Below are 25,882 nucleotides of genomic sequence, written 5' to 3' on the forward strand. Positions count from 1 at the left end.
TATTCTGCTAATATTAGTAGAATAACTATTCTGCACACCACTTCGGCACTGCACGCTCAACAAAAGCGCACTGCATCATTTTGACGACGAGCACTGCAATAGAGACTAGTGAACTTCGCGTCAAAAAAAATTGCATGCAGTGTTTTTCTGGTACTGTTTTCGCTCTAGTTTTTTAACCGTTTATCGGAACGAGGCGTATAATATACCGTTGGAAAGCTATGGATTAGGCGCAACTTCGCCATGTTGAACACTTTTCGAGATTCCTTGCGGTTTAAGAGCAGTTTCAAAAACAGCGCGGCGGACGACGAGTGGCAGCGAGCGTTTTTTCGCGATTTCTTCTAAACCGCTCGTCGGAACGAAGCAAATGATATGCTGTTGGATAGATATCGTCGAGACGCATCTTTTTTATAACTATTATTTTTTTTAATTCGTTACGGTTTAAGAGCAGTTTCAAATTTACTAAATCGCGGAACACTCTTTTTCAAATTTTTTGAAATTTTTAGTACTGTTTTTGCTCCAGTTTTCTAACCGTTCATCGAAATGAGACGTATGATACGCCGTTGGAAAGCTACGGACAAGGAGCAACTTTCATATGTTGAAGTGGTTTTGAGATTCCTTACGGTTTTTAGTTAATTTTGAAAATCGTGCGGCTGACTTCGAGAGGCAGCGTCTGTTTTTTCGCGAAATTTTTACGAACGGCTGGTCGGAGTGATTCAAATCGTACGCCGTTGAAAAGATATTGACGATACGCAACTTTTTCATGTAGAACATTCTCTCTAATTCCTTACGGTTTAAGAACAGTTTCGATTTTACCGAAAAGCGGACACTCTGTTCTTCGCGAGACCAAAATTATCGTATGTACTGCATCGGACAGAAGAACGCATTGCTTCAGACAAAATACCACACTGCATCAGATGGGCAAGTGCACTACATGGTTTCTTTTTGTTTAGACATATTTTTTCTCGGACGAGAAAAGAAGAACACACTGCTTCAGACGAAATACCGCACTTCATTAGATGGGCAAGTGCACTGCATGGTTTCTTTTTGTTTAGACGTATTTTTTCTCGGACGAGGAAAGAAGAACACACTGCTTCAGACGAAATAGCACACTTCATCAGACGAACAAGTGCACTGCATGATTTCTTTTTTGTGAGACGTAAATTTTCCCAAACGATGTGGAGTGCACTTCATGTCGAGCGTTGGTGAACCGCAATACTATGAAAAGTGAACCTCGAGACTACCGTAAACAGGCCTTGACACTACCGAAAGTAAACCGCCTTGACACTACCGAAAGTAAACCGCGTGAGTTTTTTCCAAACTATTTTTTTTGTGTGTGCATAGACCGGGCGAGTGGACCGCACGGACTGAGCGAGTGAACTACATCTAATAAGAAGTGATCTTCTTTTGAGATGTTTTTGTTTTCTGTTTACCAAGTAAACCACGAAGGAGTTTAATAGCGAACTGCGTGAGAGAACAAAATGAGCTTCAATACATACATACCCATTCAATATTTTCACACAGCCACAATCAGATTAGTCAACCGCATTAGGTTTTATTTTTTTTCAAAGTGTGCACTGCTGTTGCATGCCGTTTGAATCTTTTTTTTTCACATCCCTTTGAAAAATATCAAAAGGAAAAGTTAACCATTAAACACGACAAGAGAAACCACATTTTTTGTTTATTCTTCACCGTTTTTGTGGTTGTCGATCAACTACAAATTAGTTTATTCTTCACTATTTTTGTTCTTGTCCTTTTACTACGTATGACAAAGAACTTCGAACAAGTGAACCACTATGGCAGGAACAAGCTAGCGAACCATCTGTATGAGTACGTGAGTCCAAAAACAAAAGCAAAAGGTAATGTCTGCATTTTACAAAAAGAAACTGTATTGTAGTGCACTTCAGTTTTCTTCTCTACACAACAAACTGAGCAGCAGTAATTGGTCTCCCACCCGCACACCCACGGAGGCTGAAGCGCACACCCACATACAACGAACCACAGGCTAGCAGCAATGGGTTACACGACAACGATCACAGAAACTGCTCTGCATCGCAAGTCCACCAACATCGACGCCTGCGTGGCTTGATGCTTCATCAAATTACCGGCTTGATGCTTCATCAAATTACCACCAACATCGCAAGTCACAGAAACAGAAATTGCCTAGGCGTCGATGCAGAGCTAGGCTGTGAGATGGATTGCGCGAGATCTTGATGAAACCTTCACATTGCTTTTTTCAAAATCCTGCAATATGCACAAGATGCAACAAATCTGACTGTCTTCATCATCGGGGAAAAGGAAAACTGCAGCCTTGTATTGGGGAACTGGACGGACGAGGCGAACCGCACTGCACGCGCACATGCTCCTTCTCTCCCGCTCGCCGTTATGTCGTCGGTGCAGCCCTGAAACCCCAGGAGCGTGGCAATGTGGACAGCATGATGGGTCACGCAGAGGAGGAAGGGAGAACACGCCGGTGGGTGTGAAGTGGACTACACGACGGGGAGCTCTGTCGCGGCCGAACTGAACTTCAAACAACTTGTAAAACCTCTAAACAACCAACCTGAATAACAAAAACAATTGAAATTGAATTGGAACCCAGTAAACTGAACTTGTTGTATCCCGAAAGCGAACCACATGTCACTTTTTCAGAACCCAGTAAACTACCGTCGCCGCTGCAGCTCCTGTGGGCCCGTCGTCGCGCTAGGGAAGCTACGCACGCACGCCAAGTGGACTGCGACGACCCACCCAGAGGAAAGCACGACAGGAAGTGCAGTTGGAGAGGGGAGGGGCCATGGCTGTTTTTCTCACCTGGCTCAGCCGCGTGCTTGGAAAGGGAGGGCTGTCCCGCAGGTCCTGCGCTCTTAACGGAGGCTTGAGGAGGTGCTCCTCCTTCCGTTTTTCAACTTGTCACTGCACGGGTTGTAGACGCCGGCAAGCAGCGGAGCTAGATGCACCCGTCAGCCCTCAATGTGACCGAGGCAGAGGAGAAGAGGGGAGGGTCAGTGGCGTGGAGCCGATTGCTGCCTTGGGGGTGGGGAGGGGGCCTTGTCGTGGGAGATACACGGCGCCGCCGCGGGTGTCCACGCCTCCGTTCAGAGCGCAGGACCTCGCGCGCGGGGAGGGGAGGCGTCGCGAGAAGCGGCTCGGCAGCGCAGCTAGCCGGGAGGGAGGGCGGTGCCTCGGTGCGCCTTGGCCGGTGACTGGGCGGTTGGGGAGGGGGAGACTAGGGGAGGTGGAGTCGGATCCCACCGGATCTGGTTGTTGCTGGGCGGCCTTGGCCGCCGGAGGTAGTTGGCTGGGCGGCCTTGGCCGCCGGAGGTAGTTGGCTGGTCGGGGGGGCCTGTGCCGCGGCGGCGGCGATCGAGATAGGAAGGCGGGGCAGGGGAGGCTGGTGGCGCGAGGGAGATGGTGGTGGTGGGGTGCGGTGGTTGGGTCCGTCCCCCTGGTCGCCGGTTGCCGGGTAGGTGGTGGTGGGCGGCGGGGCTTGGCGCAGATGCGGCAGTGGAGGCAGGTCGTGGAGATTGGGGAGAGTGGTCGATCGTGGGGGCTGGTGGGTGGTTGTGGGAGGAGGTGTGGGTTCTTATTATATTTGTTCGTTCGGGGGTGTTAGCAGAATAAGGGTTTGGTGTGAATAAGACTCTAGAGGGTGTTATCATAATAGACCCATCATTACCCTTGAGGTAAAAGGTTGGGAGGCGAAACTATAAGCCCCTATCTTTCTGTGTGTCGGATTGAAGCTTCGAACCCATAAGTATCACGTAAGTATTAGCAATTGTGAAAGACTAAATGATAGTTGAGTACGTGGACTTGTTGAAAAGCTAATTGACTCTTTCCGATGTTATGATAAATTGCAATTGCTTCAATGACCGAGATCATAGTTTGTTACTTTTCAATGAAGTTTCCGATTCATACTTTACCTTGTGAATGAATTGTTACTTTACCATAAGAAATTATATGACATTATATGTTGCTGTTCTAAAGAATATCATGATCACCTCATGTCTGTATTTTATTTTATCAACACCTCTATATCTAAACATGTGGACATATTTTTCGATTTCGGCTTTCGCTTGAGGACAAGCGAGGTCTAAGCTTGGGGGAGTTGATACGTCCATTTTGCATCATGCTTTTATATTAATATTTATTGCATTATGGGTTGTTATTACACAATATAGCACAATACTTATGTCGTTCTCTCTTATTTACAAGGTTTACGTGTAGAGGGAGAATGCCGACAACTGGAATTCTGAATTAGAAAAGGAGCAAATATTAGAGACCTATTCTGCACAACTCCAAAAGTCCTGAAACTTCACGGAGAGTTATTTTGAAACTAATAAAAATATTGGGCGAAGAAAGCACCAGAGGGAGGCCACCAGCCATCCACAAGGGTGGGGGCGCGCCCCCTTGCCTTGTGGGCCACCTGGTGTCGGTGTCAAAACGGCGGATCTCGGGTAGGGGGTCCCGAACTGTGCGTCTAAGGCTAATGGTAACAGGAGGCGGGGACACAATGTTTACCCAGGTTCGGGCCCTCTCTATGGAGGTAATACCCTACTTCCGGCTTGATTGATCTTGATAAATATGAGTATTACAAGAGTTGATCTACCACGAGATCATAATGGCTAAACCCTAGAAGTCTAGCCTATGATTATGATCACCTCTACGGACTAAACCCTCCGGTTTATATAGACACCGGAGGGGACTAGGGTTATACAAAGTCGGTTACAAAGAAAGGAATCTACATATTCGAATCACCAAGCTTGCCATCAACGCCAAGGAGAGTCCCATCCGGACACGGGAAGATCTTCTGTCTTGTATCTTCATAGCCCAACAGTCCAGCCAATGTTAATAGTCCGGCCGTTCGAGGACCCCTTAATCTAGGACTCCCTCAGTAGACCCTGAACCAGGCTTCAATGACGATGAGTTCGGCGCGCAGATTGTCTTCGGCATTGCAAGGCGGGTTCCTTCTCCGGATACTCCATAATAGTCTTCGGACATAGAAAATGTGTCCGGCTCTGCAAAACAAATACCACACACAACCGTAGAGAGTATAATATTTCACGAGTCCAATCCGCTGACAACTTTTTGTAACGTGACATCACGTCACCGCCCGGTCATTATTCGAACCATTTTTTAGCCTGCTGCTCCATATTCCAAGGTGCGGTTTTATTGGCACATCTTGTCAAAGCAGAGATCATGTCCCCTTATTATGGGATTCTCATCAATACGGGCATGGTACCAACTGTACCATCTGCACGGCCGTTGGGGAATAGGCGAGTTTTAAGGCGAGCGGGGAGGCGCATGATATTCACTGCCTTTATAAAGGGATAAGGATCCATCCTTTTTCACCCACGCCTTCTCCAGCTCTGCCCATCCCATTCTCGAGCTCCAGCGCCCAAGTTCTCATCTTCTCTGCCCCCAGAAAGCACTCCAGCCATGTCCAGATCTGGAGCGCAAGGCAAATGGATGGCCTCCTCCGTCAAGGAGAAGGACATTATGAAGCTCCGGGAGGTCGGGTACTTGGCCAAGGAGATCGCCCATCGGCTTTCGGCCGAGGGACAGATCGTACCCACCCTCGAGCCCCATGAGAGGGTGGTGTTCATCTCTCACTTCATCTGTGGGCTGGGATTCCCTCTCCACCCGTTTGTCCGCGGACTTATGTTCTACTACAGGCTGGACTTCCACGACCTGGCGCCCAACTCCATCCTCAACATCTCGGCATTTATTGTCGTGTGTGAGGCCTTCCTCCGCATCCCACCCCACTTCGAGCTATGGCTGAAGACCTTCAATGTGAAGCCAAAGGTGGTGAGTGGTCAACAAGCAGAGTGCGGAGGCGCCATTGTGGGCAAGATGCCCAATGTCACATGGCCCGAAGGCTCCTTCGTGGAAACCGTCAAAGGGTGGCAATCAAAGTGGTTCTACGTGACAGAGCCGCGCGGCACCCCCTGGGTCACGGCTCTCGCATTTCGGTCCGGAGTCCCGATGCGGCTCACCTCCTGGCAAGAGAAAGGCCTGACCTGGTCTTCTCCGGAAGAGCTGACAGCGCTCTAGACGTGCATTCAGAACATGATAAACAAGAAAATCAAGCTCGTCAATGTGATCCAGGTGATGCTTGTTCGCCGGATCCTTCCGTGCCAACGCTGGACTTGCCATCTATGAGAGTTTGATCCGGCTAAGCACCAGACCCTGCTGGAGCTCTTCGTCACTACACACGAAGATATCTGGAAGGTGCTCTTCAAGGCCAACGAGGCGTCGCCGCCAACGACCAAGGATCGCGGGCATGACTTAACCCATACTACTAGTCCGGTAAGTTTTTTCATGTTTTCAAGGTGTACCCTTTACTTGCATACTTAAGGAAGGTGTCTAAGCCTCCCTATTGATTCTTTCAGACCTGGACAAAGAAGGCGGAGCGGATTAATTGTCCGGCTCCGCTGCCAGAGGACCCAAAAATCCCGCTTCTGATGAAGATGCGGGTTCCGGCGCCTTATCAGGCGCCGGAGAAGAAGGCCAAGGGGACTAGAGGTGGTCTCCGTCGCAAGGGCACTTCGGACGCGACATCCGAAGACGCCGAGACTCACTCCTCCGTCGCCAAGGATGACGAGGAAGAGGAGGAAGAAGAAGAAAGTCATTCCCCCCTGAGGGGGGAGAAAGAAGAGGTCGGCATCCACGCGTTTGGAGGCTGAGGCGTCCAAGAAGGGGAAAGCTTCCCTTCCGGACAGCTCCACCACGGCCACCGACAGTAGCTCATAGTGGCGCCCCAAGGACAAGCCCCTGGCCACATCATAAGTATCCAGACACATTCATATATCCGACCCTTATTACTTCATTGTTTTGACGTGTTGAACCATGTATTTCTAGTCCCGCTCGGTCCAACCTCAAGCGGTCCTTATCTTCGGAGGATTCGCTGGACCCGGATGCGATGGACAGCGGGACTCTTCCCGCGGCCTCCTCTCCCAAGGACATGGATGGCGCCGAGGCGTCGTCCCGAAGGATCCCAGGCCCGGGAGAGATTCAGGATGCCGTCAGGGAGGCGCCAGAGGGCGAAGCCTCGGCTGTCGGTCACATGGGGGAGCAAACCCCCATGGAAATTGACGATGGGGGCCGTATCCAGTTCGGCCCCCGGCCGAATACAGTTCCGGAGACCCATGTGGCTCCGGAATCAGGCCAGCCGCCTCTTTCGAAAGAAGGAGGTGTGCCTATTTCACCGATGACCTATGTCCATCCAGAGGCACCGAATAATTTGTTGGAAGTGCTGCAAGGCGCTTCCATTGTTGAGGAACATTGTACCCTTATGGGTACGGTGATTGAGAGGATTCAGTCCGTGAAGAGCGGACTGACCGAAGCCTGCACAAGCCTTCTAACAGGCTTTGAGGTAAGCAACGTAATTATAAAAAGAATGTCACAGTATAGACAGTAGCCCCTGATACTTTGTCCGGTGTTCGGAAAGAAAAGCCGAACAGAGGATCAAATGATTTTCGCAGGAGACTAACCTAACATGTCTATGTGAACAAATAGGCGTCGCTGCTGGCTGCGACCTCTCAGACTGCTGAAGTCTCCGGACTGAAGCAGAGTCTGGAGCGGACCGAGGAGGAGCTTGGCCGCATGAAAAAGCAGCTGGAAGATAATCAAGGTATGCAATAACCTTGTATATATTCAGGAAGGATGAATGATTTGTGCTGACTAAAGTTCCATTTGATTTGTTAGGGGCGGTGACCGAGGTAGAGACCCTCAAGAAGGCACTGGCAGAGGCCAAGGAAAAGCCGCCAAGGAAAAGGTCACCAGTGAAAAGCACGAGGCCAGGGTCATTGAGGTCCAGCAGGAGCTCCAGGACGCCGTCAAGAAGTGCGAGTCCTTGGAGCGCAACCTTACGGATCAAGAGTCCGAGCTCACCAAGGCCCGTCAAAACGCGCAAGATGCCTGGGTCGAAGCCCAAGGCGACCTCCAGGAGATCTAGGAGGCCAGAAAAATCGCGGCGGGTAAGGCCTTGATTATGCAGAGCAAAAATGTGAAGAAAAGGTTCCTATTACTGACTCGGATTTGGAGTTCTCCAGGGGCGTTTGCGGATCTACCATGCAATGTTTCCGACGCTGCGGAATTTTTTCGAGCCGAAGAGGGAAGCTCTACGGGGAAGCTATTTTGGTCGCAATACCTTGCGCTAGAATATCCGGTGCCATTGAGAGATCAGCTAAAACAGTTGGTCGAACTGCACAATGCGGCCGAACTAGCCATGAAGGATTTAATAATCCGGCTATGGCCTGCCAAAGCCATCCCCGGCAACTACTTTAGGCTTGTGAAGCGGCTTGTTAATGCCTGCTCTCGGCTGGATGCCATCAAACGGTCAGTCTGCATCGAAGGCGTGCGAATGGCCTTCGCCCGAGTCAAGATGCATTGGACGAAGATGGACATCGTGAAGCTCATGACCGAGGGACTGCCTGCGGGCAAGGAGCACCACACCCCTGAGTTGTATTTTGACAATGTCATGGAGGGGTCCCGCATTGTGGCGTAGCGATGTGCAAAGGATGTTATGTTTCCCTGAATACATTCATATTATCATGTCATGTATTATGAAACAAGATTGTTATGTAATATAATGCTTGTTATTTAAAAAATGTCCTCCTATGCGGCCGTGTTGTTAATTCTAAGAGTTGGCCAGTCGTCGGCTTCCGCCCCCACGTAGATAGTACGGGGGTGTTCGGGATAAATATAAACACTCTTTACTCCAAAGTTTGGTCCTTAAAGGAGGTGTTTAGCACAACGAACAAGGCAATTGGACTATGTGGCTTTATCACCCTCACTTAGCCATAGGAGTTCAACAATAAAAGCATAGGCGCAGCCCCTAGTGTTCGTAAGTCCGAACTTGGGATGTTGTAAACACCTGATCGGATGAAAACCGAGTCGTCGCATAATGCGGAAAAAATCGCTAAAGATTTGTAACCTCTCAAACAGCTGACCGGCTCCACGCATCATGACAATCAGTTTTCAGCTTTCTCTACTGAGGTGCTCATCCAGATGAACCAGGACACAATCGCAGTAGTTCTCCCTTTACTACCCTAGCCGATAACATAAAGTAGCAAGCACAGGAGCCGGGCAACCCATCTATTGACCAAAGACATGATTCGGAGCCGATGCATATAATGTTATAAGTTCGGAGTGCCGAACTACAATGTAAAAAAGTGTTCGGACTTTGTTGTCGTATTATGGAGCATAATGAAGCCCCTGGCGAATTAAGTCGTACCAGAGTGTACGGGTGCAATTGGATAAAAATATCAAGAAAAGGAAAAAAATGAAATAATAGGCTAATGCTGCAAAAATTGGGCCGCAAACTATTTTTTCATTGTAGTTTGATTAATATGTCAAAGTGTATTTTGTACAAGTAATGCAATAAGCAACAGGGCTATTTAACATGCCACGACCAAGGGAGAGCTGCGTGCGGGTCCTCAAAAACAGGTATAGCGATCGTTTAAAGAAACCACCCGGAAATTTCCACATAAGTCAATGCTTCTTGCCGTCTTGGTGTATCCATCCCTCTATAGGTCTGTCGATTAGGTCACCAGGAAGGACCTGGGAAAGAAAAGAGACCTGAAAAGAAAAAGAAAAAGAAAAAGAAAAAATATGCGGGTCCAGGAGCGGTTGAGCCGTACTAAGGACCACCATCTAGATGTGCCTCCGTTTATGCCCATGGTGTTTTAAGTGCGTAGTTATGTACGCGCGGTACGAATGTCGTCGTTTGATCGGGACTGGGACAGAAGCCGAATTGATAGTCAACCTCTTGACGAGCTGGATTGTCCTGCTGTAGAGTAGTTCGGACTCGCTTGACAGTGTCCGGGAGCTTGGCCGCCGAATTGATGTTTAGCCTTAAAAGGCTGCTCTGTACTTCTGCTGCGAGAGCAGCGGTGTGCTCCTCAGTACGGAGGGAGCGTTACGTGTTTCCATTGACTGTTATGATACCGCGTGGTCTGGGCATCTTGAGCTTGAGATAAGCTAGTGCGGCATCGCATTTAATCGAGTGAATGTGGTTCGTCCGAGCAGTGCGTGATAGCCACTGCGGAAGGGGATGATATCGAAGATCAATTCTTTGCTTCGGAAATTGTCCGGGGATCCGAAGACCACTTCCAGTGTGATTGAGCCCGTACAGCAGACCTCTACACCTGGTATGACACCTTTAAAGGTGGTTTTTGTGGGCTTGATCCTTGAGGGATCAATACCCATTTTGCGCATTGTATCCTGATAAAGCGGGTTTAGGCTACTGCCACCGTCCATGAGGACTCGCTTCAAATGGAACCCATCAATGATTGGGTCGAGGACCAGTGCGGCTGAAATGCCATGATGGATACTTGTTGGATGATCCCTGCGATCAAAGGTGATCGGGCAGGATGACCATGGGTTGAACTTTGGGGCGACTGGCTCTATCGCGTAGACGTCCCTGAGTGCGCGCTTGCGCTCCCTCTTGGGGATATGGGTAGCATATATCATGTTCACCATTTTGACTTGGGGGAAACTTCTTCTGTCCCCCTATATTCGGTGACTGGGGCTCCTCGTCATCGTCCTTGCTTTGGGACCCCTTATCCTTGTGCTCGGTGTTTAGTTTTTCGGCCTGTTTAAAAACCCAACACTCTCTGTTGGTATGATTGGTTGGTTTATCAGGAGTGCCGTGGATTAGACATGGATGATCGAGTATGCGGTCCAAACTAGACGGGCCCGGATTGTTTCTTTTTAATGGCTTCTTCTGCTGACCGGACTTAGAGCCACTGAATCTGGTGTTACTGTCGTGTCTTCGGTGTTGTCACCGTTGCTTCGATGTCTGTGTCTGTTGCGTCGTGGCTTGCCGTTGCTGTTTCTGGCTTCAGAAGTGCCAGGTTCGCTTGCATGATTATTGCTATGGGCTAGCCAGCTATCCTCACCCGCATAAAAGCGGGTCATAAGTGTCATGAGGGATGCCATGGACTTCGGCTTTTCTTGGCCGAGGTGTCGGGCGAGCCATTCATCACGGATGCTATGCTTAAAGGCCGCTAGGGCTTCGGCATCCGGACAGTCAACGATCTGGTTCTTTTTAGTTAAGAACCTAGTCCAGAATTTCCTTACTGACTCTCCGGGCTGTTGAACTATATGACTTAAGTCGTCGGCATCCGGAGGTCGGACATATGTGCCTTGAAAGTTATCAAGAAAGGCATCTTCCAAGTCCTCCCAGCTGCCAATGGAGTTTTCGGGTAGACTGTTCAACCAGTGCCAAGCTGGGCCCTTGAGTTTTAGCAGGAGATATTTGATGGCGTGAAGATCATCACCGCGGGCCATATGAATATGGAGAAGAAAATCCTCAATCCATACCGCGGGGTCTGTTGTCCCATCATATGATTCGATGTTTACGAGTTTAAACCCTTTCGGGAATTCATGTTCCATTACTTCATCAGTGATACAAAGGGGGTGTGTGGTGCCTCTATATCGGGCCAGGTCGTGATGTAACTGGGATGGAGTTCCTCTGCAGTTTTCGGCCCGGATGTGGTTATGTTTGTTATGTCCAGCCGGATGGCCATCGTCGCGCATCGGGGCATGCCCCCGCGATCCATAGATCGATCTAGTCTGACCTGCTCTATTTTCCAAGTCATGCCGCAGGTCATATATACATCCTCGAGCTGTTGTATTTCTGTTTTTACGGCGAGGTAGTGCGGGCTGGTGTTCGGCTCGAGGTGCCGCTTTGTCTCGTCCGCGTGGTGGTCGGTCAGCCATATTATGCGCTGGTAGGACGGTCTCCAGCGCCTCGTCATCGAACTGTGGTAATAGTTTGCACTTCGGGTAACTTTTGGTTGGGCACTCGAGGCCATATTACTCGGCTGCCAGGACATCAGTTCATCTGTCATTGAGCAGATCTTGATCAGCCTGAAGCTGCTGCTGCTTCTTTTTCAGGCTCCTTGAAGTGGCTATTAGCCGGCACTTAAAGCGCTCCTTTTTGACGGGCTCCTCAGGCACGATAAAGTCTTCATCACCAAGGCTCACCTCATCCTTGGAGAGTGGAAGGTAGTTGCTATCCTCCGAGTCTTCATTCATGGCCTGTTCGTCAGGGCTAACTCGCCCATCTTCCCGTTCGTCCTGTTCGGAGGTTGGCTCAACGGTGTCTTCATTATCTTCGGCATCGTCCGAAGTATTGTTTTCTCCTGTGACGGTATTGCTGTTTTTACCACGGCATGGCTTAGAGCAGCGCTGCTGACGCCGACGCTTTGGTTGTATCTCAGGAGGCTTATCCTCGACTGGATTTTCATTGTCATCGTTGTTCTCTTTGGGTGTATCCACCATGTATACGTCATACGAGGAGGTGGTTGTCCAACGCCCTGTAAGTGGTGGTTTTTGTGCCTGCTCCTCTCCGGCATCGTCGTCCATACCGTCGATGTCTTTGGAGTCGTAGTCGAGCATGTTGGTTAAGTCCTCGATAGTGGCTATGTAGTGGGTGGTGGGTGGGAAGCGAAATTCTCCATCATCAGCTTCAAATTCAAGCCGGATATAGTTCAGCTGCGAGTCTCCTGACAAGGAGAGGGCTTTCAGTGAGTTTAGCACATCACCTAAAGGTGAGTGCCGGAAGATGTCCGCAGAGCTGAACTCAAGGATCGGCGCCTGATCAACTTTGATGGGCACGGATGCGCGCAGTTCGAAACTTATGGCCGGAGATGAATCTGAGGTTCTGATGACATAGGCCCCGCTCGAGGTTGGACCTGTGTGCGGCTCCACCGCCGCTGAGTCTGTGGATTCCGTGGCGGGGTTGAGCATCCCGTCCTCGGATGGCACAATCTGCCCCGGATCTAGGGCCAGACCGGTTATAGGTGCTATCTCCTGCGCACGATCCGATGATAGATTTAGGTCATGTTCATTGTAGTGGAAGGGAGCAGCCGTCATGGGCTCGAATCCGTTCAAGATCAAGTCTCCGCAGATATCGGCCACATGATTCAAGCTTCCAAGTCTGACCCAATGGCCAGGGGCGTAGCTTTCGATCTGCTCTAGATGGCCAAGCGAGTTGGCCCACAGTATGAAACCGTTGAATACGAAGATCTGTTCGGGGAGGAAAACCTCCCCCTGGACTGCATTGTTGTATACGTCCTGCTTGATTAATATTGATGATGTGTGTTACAAGAGTAGATCTACCACGAGATCAAGGAGGCTAAACCCTAGAAGCTAGCCTATGGTATGATTGTTGTTCGTCCTATGGACTAAAGCCATCCGGTTTATATAGACACCGGAGAGGGCTAGGGTTACACAAAGTCGGTTGCAATGGTAGGAGATCTACATATCCGTATCGCCAAGCTTGCCTTCCACGCCAAGGAAAGTCCCATCCGGACACGGGACGAAGTCTTCAATCTTCTATCTTCATAGTCTTGGAGTCTGGCCGATGATGATAGTTCGGCTATCCGGACACCCCCTAGTCCGGAACTCCCTCAATAGCCCCCGAACCAGGCTTCAATGACGACGAGTCCGGCGCGTATATTGTCTTCGGCGTTGCAAGGCGGGTTCTCCTTCAAACTTCATGTTCCTGTCGAATAGTGTCCGACTTCCTTATAAATGTTGCGCTCCTTGGCTTCTATGCCCAATAATGGCCTTCTTCCACGTGTCGTATGAATGCGAAAGCTAGGGTATTTTTACATTTTTCCCCTAGCCGTGCGAACGAGCCGCCTATAAGAGAGGCGAGGATCTAGATCCAACTCACACCATCCTCCTTCTGCAAGTACTCATCGAAGCGCCTCTGACAAAAATCCATTCTATCATGGATAGTCGACGCGGCTCCTCCTCTCGCGCTCCCAGCCCTAAGCCAGGAGATTGGGGGAGATGCTCAGTTCCGCACAGCGAGCTAGTGGCGCTCCAAACCGAGGGATATCTTCCCCCAGCCTTCATGGTTCCGGTTCGAGCGGGACTGGCCACCTTCAGGGGTGGAAAGCAGGCGGAGAGCGTTCCCAACCCCTCCAAAGGAGAGCGGGTATGCTTTGTCCCTTATCTAATAAGGGTACTCGGATTTCCCATACATCCGTTTCTCCGGGGGCTCCTAGAGTTCTACGGACTCCAGCTTCACCACCTTACACCTGCCTCCATTTTGCACATCGCGGGCTTTGTAGCTCTTTGCGAGCTGTTCTTGGGCATCGAGCCCCATTTTGCGCTGTGGAAGAGATTGTTTTGCCTTGTACCCTGTTCTCATGAGGGGTCGATATATCAAGTGGGCAGACCAAAATATGGCACATCGCCGGGACCGGATATCTATCCGGCACCCCGAAGAAGGCGTCTGAAGACTCGCCTTCGGAATGGTTCTATATGGAGGACGCCCCTCTGCCGGATCCAGTTCGGATCGGCCTCCCGGAGTTCAGCAATGCTCCCTTGAAGAAACGCCTGAGTTGGCGCCCGCGGAGCCCTGAACGGGAGGATGATGGGAGCTTCCATTATCTGATGGGTCGGATTAGGTTACTAGCCCACTCTGGATTGACCATGATCGGAATCATGGCCACGTGCATTATGCGAGGGGTGCAGCCGCTCCAATATAGGGGCCACCCTATGTGGGATTTCAACAGGGAGGACGACACCACCCGTCATGGCCGCAAGGGGCCGGGATCGTCCGCGGATCTGGTGAAGATCCTGTCCGGCTTGTACAAGGGGCAGAAGGAGGACTTTCTCCAGACGAGCCCATTGAATGGGTTCTCCATGAATAACCCTCGGAGCTGGGTAAGCGAATGTTTATTCATCCGACCCGTGCTTTCGAAGTTAAATGCCTTACTTTATGATTTTGACGCAGGAACTGCGTCGGGATGTGGAGGGCATACACAGTCCGGCTCCACAACCCGAGGATCCGGGAAGATCCCTTGATCCGGCCTCCGAAGAAGATCCGGACATAAAGGTGGAGCTAATTGACGGGTTGTTCCACCAACTCAGCATGGACAATGCTTTAGTCGCCATTACGGCTGACTACCCCGGATTATGTCTGGCTTCTCAGGTAGTTATGACTGGAGTTCTGACACTATTACTTCGTCTTTGCGTATTTCAGATCATCGTATACCAACGGTGTCTTGCAGGAGGTGCCTTCAAGGCGAGAAGCCGAACCCGCGGCGGCTGACCAGCTAGGGTCAGTTCGGCCCAGCAGGCGGAAAAGGAGTGCGACGCGAATCGAAACGTCGCCGCAACGGTACGGCGCACCGCTGTTTTTAAGGGAAGGATCCCTAGGAGGTATATTAATGCCCATAACTTTTCCAGGAGAAAGAGCGCTCGCCGGACAATGTCCGGAGAGGTTGCCAATCAAGCCTCCGCCAGCCATGCTCCAACGCGTGGTCCGGAAGGGGAGGCGAACACAAGGCATGAGCCGGATGCTCCTCCAACAGAGGATGCCGACAGGCTGTCTGCCACCCGTTCTGAGGTGGAGAGCGCCATGAATCACAGGCGTCGCTGGACAGTTCTTCGTGACGCGCGTTTCTCCCTGGAGGCGTTGAATGCCTTTGATGCGGGAGGCGCGCACCTCCGTGCCGCTCAAGATGGTTTAACCAGAGCCACGGAGTAGTATGTGAAGGACATACGGGTAAGTAATTTTAATAGTTATATATGCCAGTAGCCCCCGAGACTTAAAATAGTTAAAATAACTGATTTAAGGATCATTTATTATGCAGGATCTTACTGAGAAGAATACCCACCTGTCCCAGGAGCTTCAAGAGTGCAAGGCCCAACTTGAGGCCGCACTGACCGCCGCATGAGGAGACACAGAGACCCCCTCCGGTAACACATATTTCAAAAATGTTTTATGGCGTGCGGCGTGCGTATAAATCTGACAATAATATTGCAGATGTTGCCGGACTTGATCCGGACAAGCAACAGCTACTGCGCCAGTTGAAGGCTGGCGAGAGGGTGCTTATGAAGGTGCAGCAGGAGAGGAACAAACTCCAAGATGCCCACACCCAGCTTGGAGAAGAGCTAAAAGGTGTTTGGGCCCAGCTGTCTGGCTCCTTGAAGGAGAATCAGTGGCTTCGTCGCGGCATCTATAGTAAGTGCTTGAGCAAACTCTTTTGAAAAGAAGAGTTCAGCGAGGAAGTCGGTTGACAGAAATATGTCTGTAGGTGTGCTCACAGGTCGCCCTATGGAGGAAATGCCCGGTTCAACGGGTGACCAACTTCCCGAGCTGGTGCAACTGCTTGAACGTGTTCGGCAGGCGATGAGTGGCGTCGTTCAGGCCTTATGACCTTCCATCTCCCTCCCTGAGGGCCTTGGAGGGCTTGCTGAGAAGCTTTAGGGAGTACGGCGATGTCTCCGTCTGTGGAAGATATCGGCCTGCCGTCAAGGCGCCAGGGAGGCCTGGGCCATGGTGAAGACGCGGTACCCGAAGGCTGACCCAAACCACATGGCCGAGGTCGGACCTATGGGGCCTGATGGGAAGGAGATCCCTGTGAGCTTGATGTACGGCCAAGTAGAGCTGGCCGCGAAATATTCCCAACAGGACTGTAAATTAGACAGCCTGCTAGATGGGATTGAAGAGGAGTACAATTAGTCAGTTTGACGATGTAATTTTAAAATGACATGTAAAATGCCTTCTAGCCGGATTGTAGATCGTTTGCCTTTGCGGACCTTTTCGCTTCAACCTCGGGACCCAACAGTCCGGAGTGTGTCCGAATACCCTGACGGTTATAAAAGAACCGGGGCATGCATGGAGACAAGGCGTAGGGGTCATAATTGCTTTATCAGACAAGTGCCCAACTAGCTATGTTATATTACATGGTTAGTAAGAAACATCTTCCAGGGAGAATAGTTCCGTTAAGGGTTCCTTTCCCTGGGAGGCATGCCCTAAAGTGCATGTCCGGACTGCGAAAATAGCAGAAAAAGCATCTGGGGGCAGATAAATAAGTAAGTAATAAATCATCTTTCAGGTCACCGACCGAATATTCCCTTAAGAACGCTAGCCTTCGGCTTCACCCAGTCTGAGGTACACATCCGGCTGACCCGGCAGTAACAATCGCAGAGGTGCTCCCTTTACCTCCTAGCCGAACAATCGGGAACGTAGGGGTAAGCACAGGAGCCAGGCAACCCGGCTTGGCCAAAACTTAAGTCATATCGATGCATATAATGGTGATCAAAAGGTACATGCGGAAGTGTGACACATGTGGTGGGCATGAAGCCCATATAAATAAGCTTCTGTTAAAGAAGCCCCCAGGTATAACGAGTGCGAGTAGCACATCGAGTGAGTGCGAACAAAGCGCAGATTAGCCCTCAAGAGGTTTGTACTGAAAGAGGGAGGAAAAAGGAGGGAAAACAAAGATAGCGAAAAAACATGAAAGGTGGACGGAGGAAGGAGACGAACCCTGAGTCCGGCGCTAGGCGTAAAATCTTCGGAGACGGGCTGCGTTCCATGGGTTTGGCTCGAGTCGGTTGTCAGATGCGTTGCGTAGACGGTATGCACCGCCGGTAAGGACTTGGTCGATGATGAAGGGACCTTCCCATTTGGGCTTAAGTTTGTCCTTTTTCTTGTCCGGCAGGCGTAGAACTAGCTCGCCAACATTGTAAGTTTTGGCCCATACTTCTCTGCTTTGATATCTTTGAGCCTGCTGTTGATAGAATGCGGAACAGGATTTTGCCACGTCGCGCTCCTCCTCTAAAGCGTCCAAACTGTCCTGCCGATCCAACTTGGCTTCTCTTTCCTCGTACATGCGCACGCGAGGTGAGTCATGAATTATATCGCAGGGCAAAACTGCCTCAGCGCCGTATACCATAAAAAATTGTGTGAATCCGGTTGTGCGGTTTGGCGTGGTCCGCAGCCCCCAAAGTACGGAGTCGAGCTCCTCTACCCAATGCGTATTAGATTCCGTGAGGGACCGCACTAATCTGGGTTTGATGCCGCTCATGATTAGACCATTTGCTCGTTCCACTTGACCATTAGTTTGAGGGTGGTAGACTGAAGCGTAGTCGAGCTTGATGCCCATGTTTTTGCACCAGAGTTTAACCTCGTCGGCCATGAAATTCGTGCCATTATCAGTGATGATGCTGTGGGGGACGCCCAAACGGTGTACTACCCCGGATATGAAGTCTATCACAGGTCCGAATTCTGCCGTTTTAACCGGCTTGGCCTCTATCCATTTGGTGAATTTATCCACCATGACCAATAAGTATTTGTGCTTGTGGGTTCCCCCTTTAAGGGGTCCAACCATGTCAAGCCCCCAGACTGCAAATGGCCAAGTAATGGGTATAGTTTTGAGGGCGGTGGGTGGCATGTGGCTCTGATTAGCAAAGAGCTGGCAACCAACGCTTCGTTGGACTAAGTCCTGAGCATCTGCCCGGGCGGTCGGCCAATAAAACCCTGTACGGAAGGCCTTGCCTACAAGGGCCCGGGCGGCGGCATGGTGCCCGCCGAGTCCGGCGTGAATTTCAGCCGGGAGATTTCGCCCTTCCTCTTCGGAGATACACCTTTGAAGGACTCCGGTTGTGCTTTTCTTATAAAGTTCTCCCTCATGGACCTTGTAGGCTTTAGATCGCCGAACTATGCAGCGGGCCTCATTTTGGTCTTCGGGAAGTTCCTGCCGGATTAGGTAGGCTAGGAATGGTTTCGTCCACGGGGCAATTACTGCCAGTATTTCGTGGGCTGAATCTGTTATTGAAGGAAATATGCCCTAGAGGCAATAATAAAGTTATTATTTATTTCCTTATTTCATGATAAATGTTTATTATTCATGCTAGAATTGTATTAACCGGAAACATAATACATGTGTGAATACATAGACAAACATAGTGTCACTAGTATGCCTCTACTTGACTAGCTCGTTTATCAAAGATGGTTATGTTTCCTAGCCATGGACAAAAGAGTTGTCATTTGATTAATGGGATCACATCATTAGGAGAATGATGTGATTGACAAGACCCATTCCGTTAGCCTAGCACTTGATCGTTTAGTATGTTGCTATTGCTTTCTTCATGACTTATACATGTTCCTGTAACTATGAGAATTATGCAACTCCCGTTTACCGGAGGAACACTTTGGGTACTACCAAACGTCACAACGTAACTGGGTGATTATAAAGGAGTACTACAGGTGTCTCCAAAGGTACATGTTGAGTTGGCGTATTTCGAGATTAGGTTTTGTCACTCCGATTGTCGGAGAGGTATCTCTGGGCCCTCTCGGTAATGCACATCATTATAAGCCTTGCAAGCAATGTGACCAAATGAGTTGGTTACGGGATGATGCATTACGGAACGAGTAAAGAGACTTGCCGGTAACGAGATTGAACTAGGTATTGGATACCGACGATCAAATCTCGGGCAAGTAACATACCGATGACAAAGGGAACAACGTATGTTGTTATGCGGTTTGACCGATAAAGATCTTCGTAGAATATGTAGGAACCAATATGGGCATCCAGGTCCCGCTATTGGTTATTGACCGAGAATGGTTCTAGGTCATGTCTACATAGTTCTCGAACCCGTAGGGTCCGCACGCTTAACGTTACGATGACAGTTTTATTATGAGTTTATAAGTTTTGATGTACCGAAGTTTGTTCGGAGTCCCGGATGTGATCACGGACATGACGAGGAGTCTCGAAATGGTCGAGACATAAAGATTGATATATTGGAAGCCTATGTTTGGACATCGGAAAGGTTTCGGGTGAAATCGGGATTTTACCGGAACACCGGGGGGTTACCGGAACCCTCTCTGGGGTTAATGGGCCTTAGTGGGCCATGAGGGAGAAGAGGAGGGCCGGCCAGGGCAGGCCGCGCGCCCTCTCCCCCCCCTAGTCCGAATAGGACAAGGAAGGGGGGGGCGGCGCCCACCTTTCCTCTTTCCCCTCCCCCCTTTCCTTCTCCACCAAGGCAAGAGGGGGGAGTCCTACTCCCGGTGGGAGTAGGACTCCTCCAGGCGCACCCCAAGGGGGCCGGCCGCACCTCCCCCTCCCTCCTTTATATACGGGGGCAGGGGGCACCCCACGACAACACAAGTTGATCTACGGATCGTTCCTTAGCCGTGTGCGGTGCCCCCCTCCACCATATTCCACCTCGGTCATATCGTCTCGGAGTTTAGGCGAAGCCCTGCGCCGGTAGAGCATCATCATCGTCACCACGCCGTCGTGCTGATGGAACTCATCCCCGAAGCTTTGCTGGATCGGAGCCCGGGGATCATCATCGAGCTGAACGTGTGCTGAACTCGGAGGTGCCGTACGTTCGGTGCTTGGATCGGTCGGATCATGAAGACGTACGACTACATCAACCGCGTTGTCATAACGCTTCCGCTTACGGTCTACGAGGGTACGTGGACGGACACTCTCCCCTCCCATTGCTATGCCATCACCATGATCTTGCGTGTACGTAGGAAATTTTTTGAAATTACTACGTTCCCCAACAGTGGCATCCGAGCCTAGGTTTTATGCGTTGATGTTATATGCACGAGTAGAACACAAGTGAGTTGTGGGCGATATAAGTCATACTGCTTACCAGCATGTCATACTTTGGTTCAGCGGCATTGTGAGATGAAGCGGCCCGGACCGACATTACGCGTACGCTTACGCGAGACTGGTTTCACCGCTACGAGCACTCGTTGCTTAAAGGTGACCGGCGGGTGTCTGTCTCTCTCACTTTAGTTGAACGAGTGTGGCTACGCCCGGTCCTTGCGAAGGTTAAAACAGCACCAACTTGACAAACTATCGTTGTGGTTTTGATGCGTAGGTAAGAACGGTTCTTGCTAAGCCCGTAGCAGCCACGTAAAATTGCAACAACAAAGTAGAGGACGTCTAACTTGTTTTTGCAGGGCATGTTGTGATGTGATATGGTCAAGACGTGATGCTATATTTTATTGTATGAGATGATCATGTTTTGTAACCGAAGTTATCGGCAACTGGCAGGAGCCATATGGTTGTCGCTTTATTGTATGAAATGCAAACGCCCTGTAATTGCTTTACTTTATCACTAAGCGGTAGCGATAGTCGTAGAAGCAATAGATGGCGTAACGACAACGATGCTACGATGGAGATCAAGGTGTCGCGCCGGTGACGATGGTGATCACGACGGTGCTTCGAAGATGGAGATCACAAGCACAAGATGATGATGGCCATATCATATCACTTATATTGATTGCATGTGATGTTTATCCTTTATGCATCTTATCTTGCTTTGATTGACGGTAGCATTTTAAGATGATCTCTCACTAATTATCAAGAAGTGTTCTCCCTGAGTATGCACCGTTGCGAAAGTTCTTCGTGCTGAGACACCACGTGATGATCGGGTGTGATAGGCTCTACGTTCAAATACAACGGGTGCAAAACAGTTGCACACGCGGAATACTCGGGTTAAACTTGACGAGCCTAGCATATACAGATATGGCCTCGGAACACGGAGACCGAAAGGTCGAGCGTGAATCATATAGTAGATATGATCAACATAATGATGTTCACCATTGAAACTACTCCATCTCACGTGATGATCGGACATGGTTTAGTTGATTTGGATCACGTGATCACTTAGATGACTAGAGAGATGTCTGTCTAAGTGGGAGTTCTTAAGTAATATGATTAATTGAACTTGAATTTATCATGAACTTAGTCCTGGTAGTATTTTGCAAATTGTGTTATAGATCAATAGCTCGCGTTGTTGCTTCCCTATGTTTTGCTTCCTATGTTTTTGTGTTCCTAGAGAAAACTATGTTGAAAAATGTTAGTAGCAATGATGCGGACTTGGTCCGTGATCTGAGGTTTATCCTCATTGCTGCACAGAAGAATTATGTCCTTGATGCACCGCTAGGTGACAGACCTATTGCAGGAGCAGATGTAGACGTTATGAACGTTTGGCTAGCTCAATATGATGACTACTTGATAGTTTAGTGCACCATGCTTAACGGCTTAGAATCGGGACTTCAAAGATGTTTTGAACGTCATGGACCATATGAGATGTTCCAGGAATTGAAGTTAATATTTCAAGCAAATACCCGAGTTGAGAGATATGAAGTCTCCAACAAGTTCTATTGCTAAAAGATGGAGGAGAATCGCTCAACTAGTGAGCATGTGCTCAGATTGTCTGAGTACTTCAATCGCTTGAATCAAGTGGGAGTTAATCTTCCAGATAAGATAGTGATTGACAGAATTCTCTAGTCACCATCACCAAGTTAGTAGAACTTTGTGATGAACTATAGTATGCAAGGGATGACGAAAACGATTCCGAGCTCTTCGTGATGTTGAAATCAACGAAGGTAGAAATCAAGAAAGAGCATCAAGTGTTGATGATTGACAAGACCACTAGTTTCAAGAAAAGGGCAAAGGGAAAGAAAGGGAACTTCAAGTAGAATGACAAGCAAGTTGTCAGTCCCGCGAAGAAGCCCAAAGCTGGACCAAAGCCTAAAACTGAGTGGTTATACTGCAAAGGAAATGGTCACTAGAAGCGGAAATGCCTTGAATATTTGGTGGATAAGAAGGATGGCAAAGTGAACAAGGGTATATTTGATATACATGTTATTGATGTGTACCTTACTAGTGTTTATAGTAACCCCTGAGTATTTGATACTTGTTCGGTTGCTAAGATTAGTAACTCGAAACAGGAGTTACAGAATAAACAGAAACTAGTTGAGGGTGAAGTGACGATGTGTGTTGGAAGTGGTTCCAAGATTGATATGATCATCATCGCACACTCCCTATACTTTCGGGATTAGTGTTGAACCTAAATAAATGTTATTTGGCGTTTGCGTTGAGCATGAATATGATTTGATCATGTTTATTGCAATACGGTTATTCATTTAAAATCAGAGAATAATTGTTGTTCTGTTTAAATGAATAAAACCTTTGATGGTCATACACCCAATGAAAATAGTTTGTTGGATCTCGATCGTAGTGATACACATATTCATAATATTGATGCCAAAAGATGCAAAGTTAATAATGATAGTGCAACTTATTTGTGGCACTGCCGTTTGGGTCATATCGGTGTAAAGCGCATGAAGAAACTCCATAAAGATGGATTTTCGGAATCACTTGGTTATGAATCATTTGATGCTTGCGAACCGTGCCTTTTGGGCAAGATGACTAAAACTCCGTTCTCCGGAACAATGGAACAAGCTACTGACTTATTGGAAATAATACATACCGATGTATGCGATCCAATGAGTGTTGATGCTAGTGGCAAGTATCGTTATTTTCTGACCTTCACAAGATGATTTGAGCAGATATGGGTATATCTACTTGATGAAACATAAGTCTGAAATAGTTGAAAGGTTCAAAGAATTTCAGAGTGAAGTGGAAAAATCATCATAACAAGAAAATAAAGTTTCTGCGATCTGATCGCGGAGACGAATATTTGAGTTACGAGTTTGGTCTTCAATTAAAACAATGTGGAATAGTTTCACAGCTCACGCCACCTGGAACACCACAACGTTATGGTGTGTCCGAATGTCGTAACCGCACTTTATTGGATATGGTGCGATCTATGATGTCTCTTACTGATTTACCACTATTGTTTTGGGGTTATGCATTAGAGACAGCTGCATTCATGTTAAAAGGGCAACATCTAAATCTGTTAAGACGACGTCGTATGAACTATGGTTTAGCAGTAAACCTAAGTTGTCGTTTCTTAAAGTTTGGAATTGCGATGCTTATATGAAAAAGGTTTTCAACCTGATAAGCTCGAACCCAAATTGGAGAAGTGCGTCTTCATAGAATACCCAAAGGTAACTATTGGATACACCTTCTATCACAGATCCAAAGGCAAGTTATTCATTGCTAAGATGGATCCTTTCTAGAGAAGAAGTTTCTCTCGAAAGAAGTGAGTGGGAGGAAAGTAGTACTTGATGAGGTAATTGTACCTTCTCCCTTATTGGAAAGTAGTGCATCACAGAAATCAGTTCCAGTGATTCCTATACCAATTAGTGAGGAAGTTAATGATGATGATCATGAAACTTCAGATCAAGTTGCTACCAAACCTCGTAGGTCTTCCAGAGTAAGATCCGCACCAGAGTGGTACGGTAATCATGTTCTGGAAGTCATGTTACTAGACCATGATGAACCTACGAACTATGAGGAAGCGATGATGAGCCCAGATTCCACAAAATGGCTTGAGGCCATAAAATCTGAGATATGATCCATGTATGAGAACAAAGTATGGACTTTGATTGACTTGCTCGATGATCAGCAAACCATGTTAAATAAATGGATCTTCAAGAGGAAGATGGACGCTGATAGTGTTACTATCTACAAAGCTAGAATTGTCGCAAAAGGTTTTCGACAAGTTCAAGATGTTGACTACGATGAGAGTTTTTCACTCGTATCTATGCTTAAGTCTGTCTGAATCATGTTAGCAATTGCCGCATTTTATGAAATCTGGAAAATGGATAAACAAAACTGCATTCCTTAATGGTTTTCTTAAAGAAGAGTTGTATATGATGCAACCAGAAGGTTTTGTCAATCCTAAAGGTGCTAACAAATTGTGCAAGCTCCAGCGATCCATCTATGGACTTGTGCAAGCATCTCGGAGTTGGAATATATGCTTTGATGAGTTGATCAAAGCATATGGTTTTATACAGACTTTTGAAGAAGCCTGTATTTACAAGAAAGTGAGTGGGAGCTCTGTAGCATTTCTAATATTATATGTGGATGACATATTGTTAATTGGAAATGATATGGAAATTCTGGATAGCATGAAAGGATACTTGAATAAGAGTTTTTCAAAGCAAGACCTCGGTGAAGCTGCTTACACATTGAGCATCAAGATCTATATAGATAGATCAAGACGCTTGATAAGATTTTTCAATGAGTACATACCTTGATAAATTTTTGAAATAGTTCAAAATGGAACAGTCAAAGAAAGAGTTCTTGCATGTGTTGCAAGGTATGAAATTGAGTAAGACTCAAATCCCGACCACAGCAGAAAATAGAAAGAGAATGAAAGTCATTCCCTATGCATCAGTCATAGGTTCTATAAAAGTATGCCATGCTATAGACCAGAACTATTGTATACTCTGCCCTGGTTTGGCAAGGGAGTACAATAGTGATCTAAGAGTAGATCACTGGACATAGGTCAAGAATATCCTTAGTGAGGACTAAGGAGACGTTTCTCGATTATGGAGGTGATAAAAGAGCCCGTCGCAAAAGTTACAACGATGCAAGCTTTTACACCAATCCAGATGACTCTAAGTCTCAATCTGGATACATATTGAAAGTGGGAGCAATTAGCTAGAGTAGCTCCGTGCAGAGCATTGTGGACATAGAATATTTGCGAAATACATACGGCTCTGAATATGACAGACCCGTTGACTAAGCTTCTCTCACGAGCAAAACATGATCATACCTTAGTACTCTTTTGGGTGTTAATCACATAGCGATGTGAACTAGATTATTGACTCTAGTAAACCCTTTGGGTGTTAATCACATAGCGATGTGAACTAGATTATTGACTCTAGTAAACCCTTTGGGTGTTAATCACATGATGATGTGAACTATGGGTATTAATCACATGCAGATGTGAATATTGGTGTTAAATCACATAGCGATGTGAACTAGATTATTGACTCTAGTGCAAGTGGGAGACTGAAGGAAATATGCCCTAGAGGCAATAATAAAGTTATTATTTATTTCCTTTTTTCATGATAAATGTTTATTATTCATGCTAGAATTGTATTAACCGGAAACATAATACATGTGTGAATACATAGACAAACATAGTGTCACTAGTATGCCTCTACTTGACTAGCTCGTTTATCAAAGATGGTTATGTTTCCTAGCCATGGACAAAAGAGTTGTCATTTGATTAATGGGATCACATCATTAGGAGAATGATGTGATTGACATGACCCATTCCGTTAGCCTAGCACTTGATCGTTTAGTATGTTGCTATTGCTTTCTTCATGACTTATTCATGTTCCTGTAACTATGAGAAATATGCAACTCCCGTTTACCGGAGGAACACTTTGGGTACTACCAAACGTCACAAC

At 48.0% G+C, this 25,882-nt stretch overlaps 1 long non-coding RNA gene across 1 annotated transcript; it reads right to left on the reverse strand.

Moving 5' to 3' along the window:
• Nucleotides 1-1,846: 1,846 nt before the first annotated feature.
• LOC123092705 (uncharacterized) lies at nucleotides 1,847-3,972 on the reverse strand. The gene is made up of 2 exons (XR_006444811.1): nucleotides 2,806-3,972; nucleotides 1,847-2,557 (listed from the first exon to the last, which is right to left on the reverse strand). It is a non-coding gene; the product is annotated as an uncharacterized lncRNA (long non-coding RNA).
• Nucleotides 3,973-25,882: the final 21,910 nt, after the last annotated feature.

This window comes from Triticum aestivum, chromosome 4B (genome assembly GCF_018294505.1).
Source record: "Triticum aestivum cultivar Chinese Spring chromosome 4B, IWGSC CS RefSeq v2.1, whole genome shotgun sequence".
Taxonomy (NCBI): domain Eukaryota; kingdom Viridiplantae; phylum Streptophyta; class Magnoliopsida; order Poales; family Poaceae; genus Triticum; species Triticum aestivum.